Consider the following 12,302-nt stretch of genomic DNA (forward strand, 5'->3'; position numbering starts at 1 on the left):
AATATTAAGGGGACACACCACTAAATGAACCTCACACTGAAACATGTATTTAAGGTTAGCCGAGAGTTTTTCATGCGCTTGATTTCAGAGGGGCGTAAGTTCATAACAGAAACAGCCATGCAGAAAATGAACAAGCGTACCGGGACGTAGGCCTACTTACAATAGAATATCGATCCACGGTCGACGGTCAAGACATGAAAAGGCTATGAAACTTTGCTTAGCTCGTGCCCGGAGCTCGGATGCCGGGGGGGGTGGCACAAGCCGTTTTCGGCAATTTTCACAAGGATTTTATAAATTTTAAAATTGATTGGGGGCACTTCGTCAAGCTACGCCCTGGAAAATGTGTTGATTTTGAATTTATAGCCTTGATATCTTTGATGAAATCAATGCTGCTATTCCCCTGATTTATACAATGTAAGGGTAGGCAACAAGTTAACAACAACAACAATATCAAAAGGCAATTATTTGTAAATCGAATTTGGGATGAAAATCAACAAGACAGACTTAGCAGGCCTACAAATTTCTGAATTATATAAAGTGAAAAACAATAAATCACGATTCACTGCACTCAGCGAATCAATCAAATAAAACTAAAAAGAAAGGAGCAAGAAAGAATAAAGAAATAGTGAAAAGAGAAAGAAAGAGAGAAAGAAAATGAACGAAAAGAAAAGAAAGAAATGAAAAAAAAGGAAATGAAAAAAGAAAGGGAGAAAGAAAGGAGGAAAGAAAGGAAGTAAAAATGAGAAAAGAGAAAAAAAAGAAGAAAATTCAGCCACACGGAGACTCGAACCCACAAAAATAGTTCATATTAGATTCCCAGTCCAACGCTCTATCCACTCGGCCATAGGTCAACTTACGCAATTGACTGTTCTCAAAGCGGATGATATAACTATAATTGGATGCAATTACAATGATTACAATCGCGTCCGCATTATGGCTCTTAGAATAAACACGCATGTCGGCGCTGAAATTTTGAACGAACTGATGGAGGAAAACCTCGTTTTTTTTGCTAAACTAGCTTCAATTTGGAGTGAAAATCAAATGGAATAGCAATTGGCAGAATGTTGAGAAATAATGTAGGTATTCAGATGTCTAAATTAACGTCTCGTAATCAAGATATCGATAATTTCACAAACCAGCTTTTTCTCAAGCAAATTCTCCAAAATTTTCCCCCCAAACGGGCTTTTAAAATTTAATCGGTACTGTATTTGGTTCTTCCCCATGGCAACATTATTTCTTTGATCGATTTGTAATACAATACGAAAAAGAAGAAAACAATCGCTCGGTGTGGATTTATACGGAGCGCACATTTGAATAAAACCTCATGGAACGTGTTTTTGATCTTGTGAACATGGTGGGTAAAAATGCTTTAAACGAAGGATTTTCAAATTTATTCTAATAATTTGTATATAACACACAAAAATGTTAAGCTGCATCCAATGCACCAACATTTCACTCGCTGCGATATTTGATTACTAAGAAAACTCTGTTTTAGAGAACAACTTTATACGTCTTTTATACGTTTTTTTATACGTCTCTTTGTGTAACCTTAAAGGCGCATATTTGGAATGTCATCTTTCCCTGGGTAAGATCTGACACCAGGCCAGCCCATGGCCAGAGGGTAACATGAGTAGGTTTGTTTCACATATGGCCTACTTTCCCCTAGGCCATGCAATATGCCCATATACAGTAGGACTACAACTGGTATCTATTACTGGTCAGTTTACACTCCTATTTCCACTCTGTTATTTTAACATGCTCCTTTAAATTATAGGCAAAGCAAGTTTATTTTCCACCATCCCATGGTTTATATATACCTTCAATTTAGTTTAGTTGCCATTTATTTATTTATTTATTTATTTATTTATTTATTTATTTATTTATTTATTTATTTATTTATTTATTTATTTATTTATTTATTTATTATTTATTTATTTATTTATTTATTTATTTATTTATTTTCGATATGTGGGGGGGGTCATGAACTTGAATTTAGGGGAGACGGGGCAAAGTGGCAGGCCGAGAGGGTGGAGGCAAGCAATTTTGGACAGGTCGAGAGGGGTGGGTGGGGGCAAGCTTTTTTGACCAATAAGCCCACCCCCCCAAAAAAAAAAGGACCTAACTTAACAAAATCTCAGTGCTCCAATGGAACTCATTAGGACCTTCCCTCGAAAAGCCCTCATTTTTCATCTTACCTCAAATAACTCCCATTTTATCAAATGCCCGCGAAAGACCTACGTTGTTTTTGTTTTGCATTTGCCCCAATAGACCCCATGCTGAAAGTTGCGACGGCACGCATGTCACTTTACTGTCGATGTCATATGTACTCATGTGAGCGCTCTTTTAGCAAAGTCATAGTTACTTTAAAACCGTACGACAGAACAGGCGAAAATATAGTAACTTTTTGCACTAAATTTTCAGTTTAAAGAGAATTGGCCATTGCTCATTGAAACGAAGCTATAGGGCCTATAATGGACAATATAGTGTGCTCTTCCATTTAATAACAACTAAAATTTGAAAAATATTGCATGGAACACTCGGGGTTAGGGCTATGGGTCAATGATTTTTCCTCAACATTTTTTTAAATATTTTCTTTTTCTTTAATATTAAAGAATTTGAGGTGGTACATCCCCAATAACCCCACCCCCTCAAACAGTTGCCCTACTGACGACCAAAAAGGTTTATTTTCATTAGTTGCACAACTTTTTAAACCACTTCAAACCAATTCCTTAATTGCTTAGGGTGTTTTTATTTGAGTAAAATCCTTGTTTAGGGTTTGTTTGACAAATTCTCGACATCCTATAGTTTAGGGTAGGCCTACATATCATATACATGTAGGCCTATTAAACAAGATGCTTTTAGCGATAGACATTATAAAAAACACCCTTGAACATGTAAATCGAGGAATTGGTTGGAAATTTGACCCTAAACAAGGGGCGTGAATTGACTTTCAAAAATGACCCTAAACTAGGATGTCGAGAATTTGTCAAACTAACCCTAAACATGGATGTTACTCAAATAAAAACACCCTAAGCAAGGAATTGGTTTGAAATTTACCCCTAAACAAGGATAGACATTATAACAACACCCTTGAACATGTAAAGCGAGGAATTCAGGTTGGAAATTTGCCCCTAACAAGGATAGACATTGCATGTGTCGGTCCAGTGATATCGGTATGCTTAAAATATGCGCTGGTGAAGTCGGCTCCAATTTTTCTTTAATCTGGTTTGTAAAATTGCTCATAAACCACTCTTTTGTGCCGAATAACTTGATAAATATGTCACCACTAATGTTCGTTAATTGGGTAATTCTATCCTAAGCGAGGATCGTCCTTTAAAAAAAACACCCCTTCTGTGAGTAAAATCGGAGTGTTTTGAGACCCTAATCGCGGATCCGCGCGATCCTCGTTTTGCTTTTCAAAACCGCCATAAATCCGCGTTTTCTTTCACGCGGATGCTTACAACTTTTGGCCCGGTGCTGCTGCTGTAATTCTGTTTAGCCCACTCACCGCTTGAAATCGAAGCGCCAGGTAAGGTGGTATGCGCCGTGCATTCTCTAAATTCAGTAAATTTCCATCGTCAACCGAACCGTGCAATTGAATGGGATTATTTTGAAATTGTAAAACACTTGAAATATTTTTTGTGGAAAATTGGGAAAAACAGCAAAAAAAATAGGTATAAAGAAAGTCAGCATCCGAAAGTCTGCGTGGCACATCCCCGTATTTTTTTTTCTCGAAGAACCACCCCACCCCCGGGCCACTCGCCGCCTGCGAAGCGTTTTAAAGTTGTCTAGCGCCATCTATATTCGTTTTGGAATTGTATCAACTTTTTCACCACAGGGTGGTTTGAAGCAGGCAAGGATAATTCCATGGTTCCCAGTATTTTGTATGTTTTCTCCTGTAAAATACACTCGAGTTTGTAGCTATATATGCCTAATAGCATAATATCAATTAAAAATAGCAATAGACCAAACCCTAATACCTTACCCATAACCCTGAAAGTTGCGACGGCACGCATGTCAGAATTGGCCATTGCTCATTGAAACGAAGCTAGTAGGCCTATATAATGGATAATAGTGTGCTCTTCCATTTAATAACAACTAAAATTTGAAAAATATTGCAAGGAACACTCGGGTTATGGGTCATTATTTTTCCTCAACATTTTTTTTAATATTTTCTTTTTCTTTAATATTATTAAAGAATTTGAGGTGGTACATCCCCAATAACCCCCACCCCCTCAAACAGTTGCCCTGCTGACGACCAAAATGGTTTATTTTCATTAGTTGCACAACTTTTAAACCACTTCAAACCAATTCCTTAATTGCTTAGGGTGTTTTTATTTGAGTAAAATCCTTGTTTAGGGTTTGTTTGACAAATTCTCGACATCCTATAGTTTAGGGTCATTTTTGAAAGTCAATTCACGCGGATGCCTAAAACTTTTATACATAAGTCCCCCCCTCCTATCATGTACATGTATTAAACAAGACGTTTGAATAGCGATAGACATTATAACAACACCCTTGAACATGTAAAGCGAGGAATTCAGGTTGGAATTTTGCCCCTAACAAGGATAGACATTGCATGTGTCGGTCCAGTGATATCGGTAAGCTTAAAATTGGCGCTGTTATTTAGTGAAGTCGGCTCCAATTTTTCTTTAATCTGGTTTGTAAAATTGCTCAGAAACCACTCTTTTGTGCCGAATAACTTGATAAATATGTCACCACCAATGTTCGTTAATTGGGTAATTCTATCCTAAGCGAGGATCGTCCTTAAAAAAAAACACCCCTTCTGTGAGTAAAATCGGAGTGTTTTGAGACCCTAAACGCGGATCCGCGCGATCGCGGGCCTCGTTTTCATGGTTTTGCTTTTCAAAACCGCCATAAATCCGCGTTTTCTTTCACGCGGATGCTTACAACTTTTGGGCCGGTGCTGCTGCTGTAATTCTGTTTAGCCCACTCCCCGCTTGAAATCGAAGCGCCAGGTAAGGTGGTATGCGCCGTGCATTCTCTAAATTCAGTAAATTTCCATCGTCAACCGAACCGTGCAATTGAATGGGCTAAACACTTGAAATATTTTTTGTGGAAAATTGGGAAAAACAGCAAAACTAGGTATACAGAAAGTCAGCATCCGAAAGTCTGCGTGGCACATCCCCGTAAATTTTTTCGAAGAACCACCCCCGGAGCCACTCGCCGCCTGCGAAGCGCTTTAAAGTAGCGCCATCTATATTCGTTTTGGAATTGTATCAACTTTTTCACCACAGGGTGGTGTGAAGCAGGCAAGGATAATTCCATGGCTCCCAGTATTGTGTATGTTTTCTCCTGTAAAATACACTCGAGTTTGTAGCTATATATGAGCTTATATGCCTAATAGCATAATATCAATTAAAAATAGCAATAGACCAAACCCTAATACCTTACCCATAACCCTAACTTTAAACACGGTGCCCATTATGTATAACCATTTAGCCCACTTTTTTTAATAAAGGCCTATATCCAATGATCCCAGCGAAAGTGTAAACAAGAAATGTCTTTAAAAAGACAACACAATGGATGAAATTCATGTTTCATAATTTTACATTGACAAGTAGGCCCCCCCTACTTGGAATGCTAGTAATTTTTGTGTGTGTAGCACATGCACAACTAACCGGGTTGGAAATGTTGTTACCACGAATACCACCAATGACATACTATAAGCTAAATTGAAAAATGTGTGTTAAATAGGTCTACATTTAATTTATACTTAATTTATACTTGTACAAACAAAAGGATCAATGGAAATCACATCCACCGAGTTTCGCATAAATCCAAAAATATATATTCAGATGACTTTGTGATTACGTTTTATGACATGACTTTGAACATGCTGACAATCCAACAATATATACTTATTCCACCTCAGGCTCAGATGACCTTTAACAATTATAATCAAAAAGACTGATTACTCAATCCCAGGGGCCTAGGGGTTCCCTGGCTCAATTCAATCTTTATTTTCTGAATGTGTTGATTATAATTGTTACTACTAACTGCCCAGTTGCTCTATCAAAATGTATAAAACCAAAGCAACTATCTACCCAAATTACTGGTATTTACCCCCCCCCTAGTGTCACTCCCAACATCAATTAGTGATGGTATAACTAACCCTAGTTAACAGTGCAGGTGCCTGGGCACCTTAGTGCATACATTGTTTAAAAGTGAAGGACAAGTCGTTGACATTATCATTAGGTATTTTTGAAATTAAAAATTTAGCAAAAAAAAACAAAGTTGAAGCCCCAACTAATACAGTACTTCTCTGCTTCTCTGCTGATTTTTTTTATATAATAATTTTTTAGACCTTTTCATGAACTGACATCCATGGAAACATCTGAAAAAATAAATAAAATAAATGACACGGGTTATTGATTATTATGATAAAAATAAAAATCGCTGTATCATGATAAAATACAACGGAAAACATTCCATATGAGTTTGGCACCATGGAGGCATGCAAACCTTAACAATGAAGTCAGACTAACTAATCTATCAGCATTAGACTTGTTATTATTAATTTTGTCAATAGATTACAGTGACATTCATCAGTCAATGATCCTTGGCATTGCAAAAAAAATGAAGTTACATAGTAAAGGTCCAAAATTACATAAAATGAAGGATATAAAACCCTTCATTTAATGCTCTAAATTCGGAATCTGGTAGAAACTATTGGTCCCCTCGTCGGTTTTTTTTTGTTTTGAATTTTAATGTATACCTTTATACAGAGTTGGGGGTTACTCATCAGTGAGGCATTTTGTTTGTCTCACTAGTGGGCGAAGTTTTTTTTTTTCCAAAAAAATCCCATGCCGCCCCCCTGGAAATCAAATGGTGCGCCCCTTAGGCACATTGTCTCCAGTTCACGGGACTGACAATAGACCACCATCAGATCCCTCATGAGCAGTAAATATTTGTCATTACGTTTGGGTTTTGGAAAGAACCTTCTGTTAAATCATGCATGACTCAATTACAAATCTCTACATCCCTTTCTTCTTGTCTATTGATATTTTGAATAGTGTTTATCTTTCCTAATAGATAACGCCCTGATCGATTCTTCCTGCATATCAATATGCTTCATTTACATTACATTACATAGATCGGACACTAATCCCTACCATAACAAACCATGTATAGACTCTACATGCAAATACAGGTGATATAACAGGTCTATATTACAGGATTAGATTAGTAAACTATGATCTATTTGCAAGTATTATATTGATTGAGCAGGAAAGATTTGATACTATTTTTTTGTATAGTAGTCTAGTTGCCGGCGTGCGTTATTTCTTTCTGCAACCATAATGGGCCGCAATGCGATAACACATAGTACATACATGTAATTAATAGGCCTATGAGGCTAGATATAACACGAGTTTATTACCATTATTATTTCCTCTTACTTAATAAAATAAAAGAAATCGATAGAATTAAAATTCTATAACGGTTTACCTGGGGTTCGAACCCACAACCTTTGTATCCATAGTCTAATGCCTACACGACTGTGCTATAATTCGTTGTGCCAGAAAGGTGTTTGTTTATGATACTTATTGATTACGGAATAAACTGCATACACAGAATATACTATTACTAGTATAATAAATACGAATATAATCCTAACCCTAACCCTAATCCCTAACCCTAACCCTTACCCTAACCCTAACCCCTAACCCTAACCCTAAACCCTAAACCCTAACCCTAACCCCTAACCCTAACCCCTAACCCTAACCATAAGACCCTAACCCTAAGACCCTAACCCTGACAATAATGAACCTTGCCTCGGACTATGCGGTTAGTGATATATTGCGGCCCATTATGGTTGCAGAAAGAAATTACGCTGCCGGCGTCAGGTATAGATAGAATTTTTTTTTATGATGATGACATGTATGATGCAAACTAAACTCATAGGTGTTGTGCGTTTGGCAAGTTGGGAGGGGTGGGGGTTCAAAATGACCCCATAGGATTATAAAATTGCGAAAATACCTCTTTCAAATATATCAAATTATTTACATAAATAAACAAAAATAAATAAATAAATGAAAAAAATAGAACAAATTGCAGCGTAACATTAAAATCATAAATATCACCATTGCTGGCAGGAGGACTCGAACCAATGATATTGACATTAGCAGTCTGATGCTCTACCATTGAGCCATGACAGCATCTAGTGATGAGGGTCGAGTTTTTAGCTTATACAGTGTTTGTCTGTGATAATACCGCCTCGTGAAAGAAGGAAATATAAAATCTCAATTTTTAATTTAAATTTATTTGATAATTTTCTAACCTATATTTTCTTTAGAGCAGGGACAAATATTTCCCCTTTTATCCAATTTGACCGCTAAATAAGAATCTATATACTTCTTTTATTACTAATTTAATTCCGCGATTAAGCAATATCAAAGATTAATGTCAAGCATCGCACAACAGATATTTAGTTAGCTTAGTAGTCTTGCACAGTGCTTTTTAACCGCGAGGTACCGAGATCGATTCCACCGCTGCCTGCATTTTTTTAAAGACTGGGAAATAATAACTTGACATTCGCCGCTGACATTCGTACTGCAGAAGCGGAGTTATAACTTGTTAAACTTTGCTCCTTCCGTAAAAGGGTACATTATTTTGGCACTGCATTATTTCTTTTTTTCCACATTACTGGTATTAAATATCAAATGGTCATAATTGGCGCGGCGGTCACTTCAAATCATCCCCAACTGAACGAGGTTCAGGAATGTCCTCTCTTGAACAGGATTTAGCCAAAGCAAACAAAGACTTATACATACAGAAGTATAAGCTTATTATCCTCTTCAATAATAGGATTAAAGATTGGTGCTTGACTGGAATTACGTGATAGTGTCATTGGTTACTTTGATCATAGAGACATGGGAATTTTACAGTAGGCCACTGGTGTAATGTGATCTTCACTGACGAGACCCGGTTCCTCCTCTACAGATAAGGTGGCCGATTCAAGGTCTGAAGACAGGTTGGTCAAGCCCTACTTCAGGATTGTATCCTGCCTAGAGTCCATGGAGATGGTGGTGGAATCACAGTATGGAGAGCATTTCACAGTAGTTCGAAATCACACCTATACATGCTAGGACACATGAACCAGGACCAATACCTGCATGTACTTGGTACAGTTATGCTTCCGTTTGCAAGAAGAGACTTCAGGAACAATTTCGTGATCCAAGATGACAGCACCACGGCGGACAGAGCCCTACCTGCGAAGGAATTCCTTGAAAATGAGAATGTAGGACACCTGGACTGGTTACCTTTGAGCCCGGATATGACCCATATACAGAACGTATGGGCAGAAGTATCCCGCAGGTTAGGTAGCATGGACAACCAACCAATCACCCTGCAGGAACTTAGATACGCCCTCAATGCTTACTGGCGAGATATTCCACAAGGAAACTTGGAAAACCTGATCGAAGGAATGTCACGTCGCGTACATGACCTTGAGCTGGCAAGGGGTAGACACACCAAATAATGAGTTGTGTTTTCTCAAGCAAGAGACCTATCTGAACAAGTCATATAGTGAGAGTTTAAATTCTTGTTTAAACAATAAAGTTTGCTATACCCAGGGGGGGCACTTCAATATGAAATGGATATAGGTGTAGGGCTGGCACTTTCGCACTAAGGCCTCGTATCCATAGGCTGTTCCCTTGTGGCGTGTGCCCTTGTTCCGTGTATACTTTTTCCCATGTGACCTACCACACAGACAACGAACCTTTGTTTTGCTTAGTGGCCGCTACGGTTCATTGTCTGTGTGGCAGGTCACATGGCACGGAACAAGGGCGCACGCCACAAGGGAACAGCCTATGGATACGAGGCCTAAGGGCATTCGGTGAGAGCAAAATGTAAAAAATATGGGGTCATTGGGTGAGAGCATGATTTTTGGCATTCGGTGAGAGCAAAATGTAAAAAATATGGGGTCATTGGATGAGAACATGACCTTTTTTTTAAATGGAATCTTTGGGTGAGAGCCGAAACAGCGCCACAAAAACCTCGAAAATCGAATTTCTAGTTCTAAATGGCGTCAAATTTCATTGTTTTGTCAAAATAAGTAACAAAATCATTGAAAAATGAAAGTTGCTGTTCAAATTGAACTTGTAAGGGTCTTTGGGTAACAGATCAAATGGAAAAATAGGGGGTCTTCGGGTGACAGAGCATGTGTTCGTAAAAAATATGGGGTATTTGGGTGACAGCGATGATGAAAAAGGGGGTCTTAACAGCCCTACATACGCGTCACCTCCAAAGTTGGAGTGCCCCCCCCCCCGGGGTTGCTAGTGTCTTTAATCTCATTTTGTGATACAAAGAGACCGCCAAAAAGTGTTGCGATTGTGTGATCCTTCTATTGTAATGCGCTTCCTCAGATAACTCTTTGTTTAATTGACAAACTGTGTGATATAAACATCAAAGAACATTTGTATCTTTCAATTAAATTCAACTGAGCACTACTCCAGAACAATAAACCTGTTCCTAACATGATTGAAAACTACATTTGATAAAAAATATAAATATTCCAAACTTTTGCCCATGACTGTAATAAAAAAATCCTTTTTTTTTTAATTTGATATAAAAAAGATATGATAATAGGAAAATCCTTCAAGAAAGGAATGGGTCACTTTAAAAAGGAATATTTAATTTGATGTTCTGAAATAACTATAATAAAAGAGCCATTCAATGTCCATTTTAGGAGATTAAGTCCACTTTTTCTATCTAAACCGATTTCGTTGCAAAAAAAGACTACATAATGATTTGGAAATTAACACGTCTGAATGCCGGCCATTAGTTACAGCTGATTTCCCCAGTAAATTATTTTCCCTTATTAGAGGGTAAAAAATACTTATTGCCCACCCAATAAATTATCCTTATTTATGTTGACGTATATGGCAAGCTATAACCGTGTCATAACGTACATAATTTGCATAGCTTTCATTGTCTACTTAAATATAGATTGGTAACTTTTTTGTAAGCAAAAATATATTACGGAGTGTAACTAGCAATACATATCCACCCCCCCCTCTTTTTTTTTTTTCTTCTGTTTTTTTGACACATAATCCTGGAGTAGGCCTATTGCATATTCTAAGCATGTTCTACGGTACAGAAATTCTGTTCAGTGATTGTCATTTTATTACTGATCGATCTCGAACAATAACGGCAATGACCTTCGGTTTACCCCCGAGTTAGCCCACACACACCATGGTCAGATGTTTATAAAGATCCGTTTTTGTATGTACGTGTAGGCCTACAGTGACAACTAGTTTCTCCGCTATATTCCCTATTTCGGAAAAAAATTATCCTGATTTGCCAAATGAAACATATCTAAATCTTAAATCCTTAAATCTTAAATCCTGAACAGGCAATCAAATATCATATATAGGCCCCTACATTTAGGCCTATTAAGAGTTTAATTGACCATCATTCTTGTTGTACACACTTGACATTGAATATTCGTAACCCGATCGACAACATCATCCCCCCGATTTTTGTCATTGTTAATGAGTTGTTGGTATCACAAAATAGATACTATTTTTCTCATTATCCTGAAATTTGACGCTCCAAGTCGATGTATTTCCGGAGAAATATTCCATATTAAAGGTCAAGTCTGTATAACAATATAAATAAGCAACAAATACAAAAAATATACTAGCGCAGTTTGGTAATAAAGTAAGAATTTTTCATTTTCTGCCAGTAAATAAATGTGGTGTTAACTAACATATTTCTACTTTTTTTTAAACGGTCCATGTCGCACCCCATGAATGAGTGGTATAATGCTTACGTCGTAAGACGAAGAAGAAGCCCGTCATACTCATTACATATTACAATTGGCCACAACATAATATGTAATCGCACGTTCATTGCACCATTATTACTTTTTTCAAATTTAAATATAAACATAATAATATAGTCCTGTTCCTCGCATCACACATTCGGCAATCCATGTAATTTGTCAACTTTTTGGGCGTAATCGCCGCAGCGAGTACGCACTCATTATATTGTCACTTTTGGCCTTTCAGATCTCACACCACCAAATCAGAGTCCCATAGAGATATGTGCTAAATTTGCCTTTAGAAAACGTCATTTTTTCTTCACAGGAGCGACTCAGTTTTAAGCGACAGCTATGATGGTTGAAATCAGCCCTTGCCTGATCCCTCTGGCTGGGAAAAAATATAGGTTGACCGTCATTATTTTTTACGACTGGCCCTCGAAGTCTACGATGTCTGGGAATTGCCTATTGTACAGGCAAAACCATGCCAGTGTTTCTGTAAAGAAAAGGCTGCTTA

General features: G+C 37.5%; 1 long non-coding RNA gene across 1 annotated transcript in view; it reads right to left on the minus strand.

Annotated features, from left to right (window-relative positions):
* The window catches only part of LOC140170072 (uncharacterized), a 176,439-nt gene that overhangs the window by 62,808 nt on the left and 101,329 nt on the right, over window positions 1-12,302 (minus strand). The window lies entirely within an intron of this gene.

The sequence above is a fragment of the Amphiura filiformis genome, chromosome 14 (assembly GCF_039555335.1).
Source record: "Amphiura filiformis chromosome 14, Afil_fr2py, whole genome shotgun sequence".
Classification (NCBI taxonomy): domain Eukaryota; kingdom Metazoa; phylum Echinodermata; class Ophiuroidea; order Amphilepidida; family Amphiuridae; genus Amphiura; species Amphiura filiformis.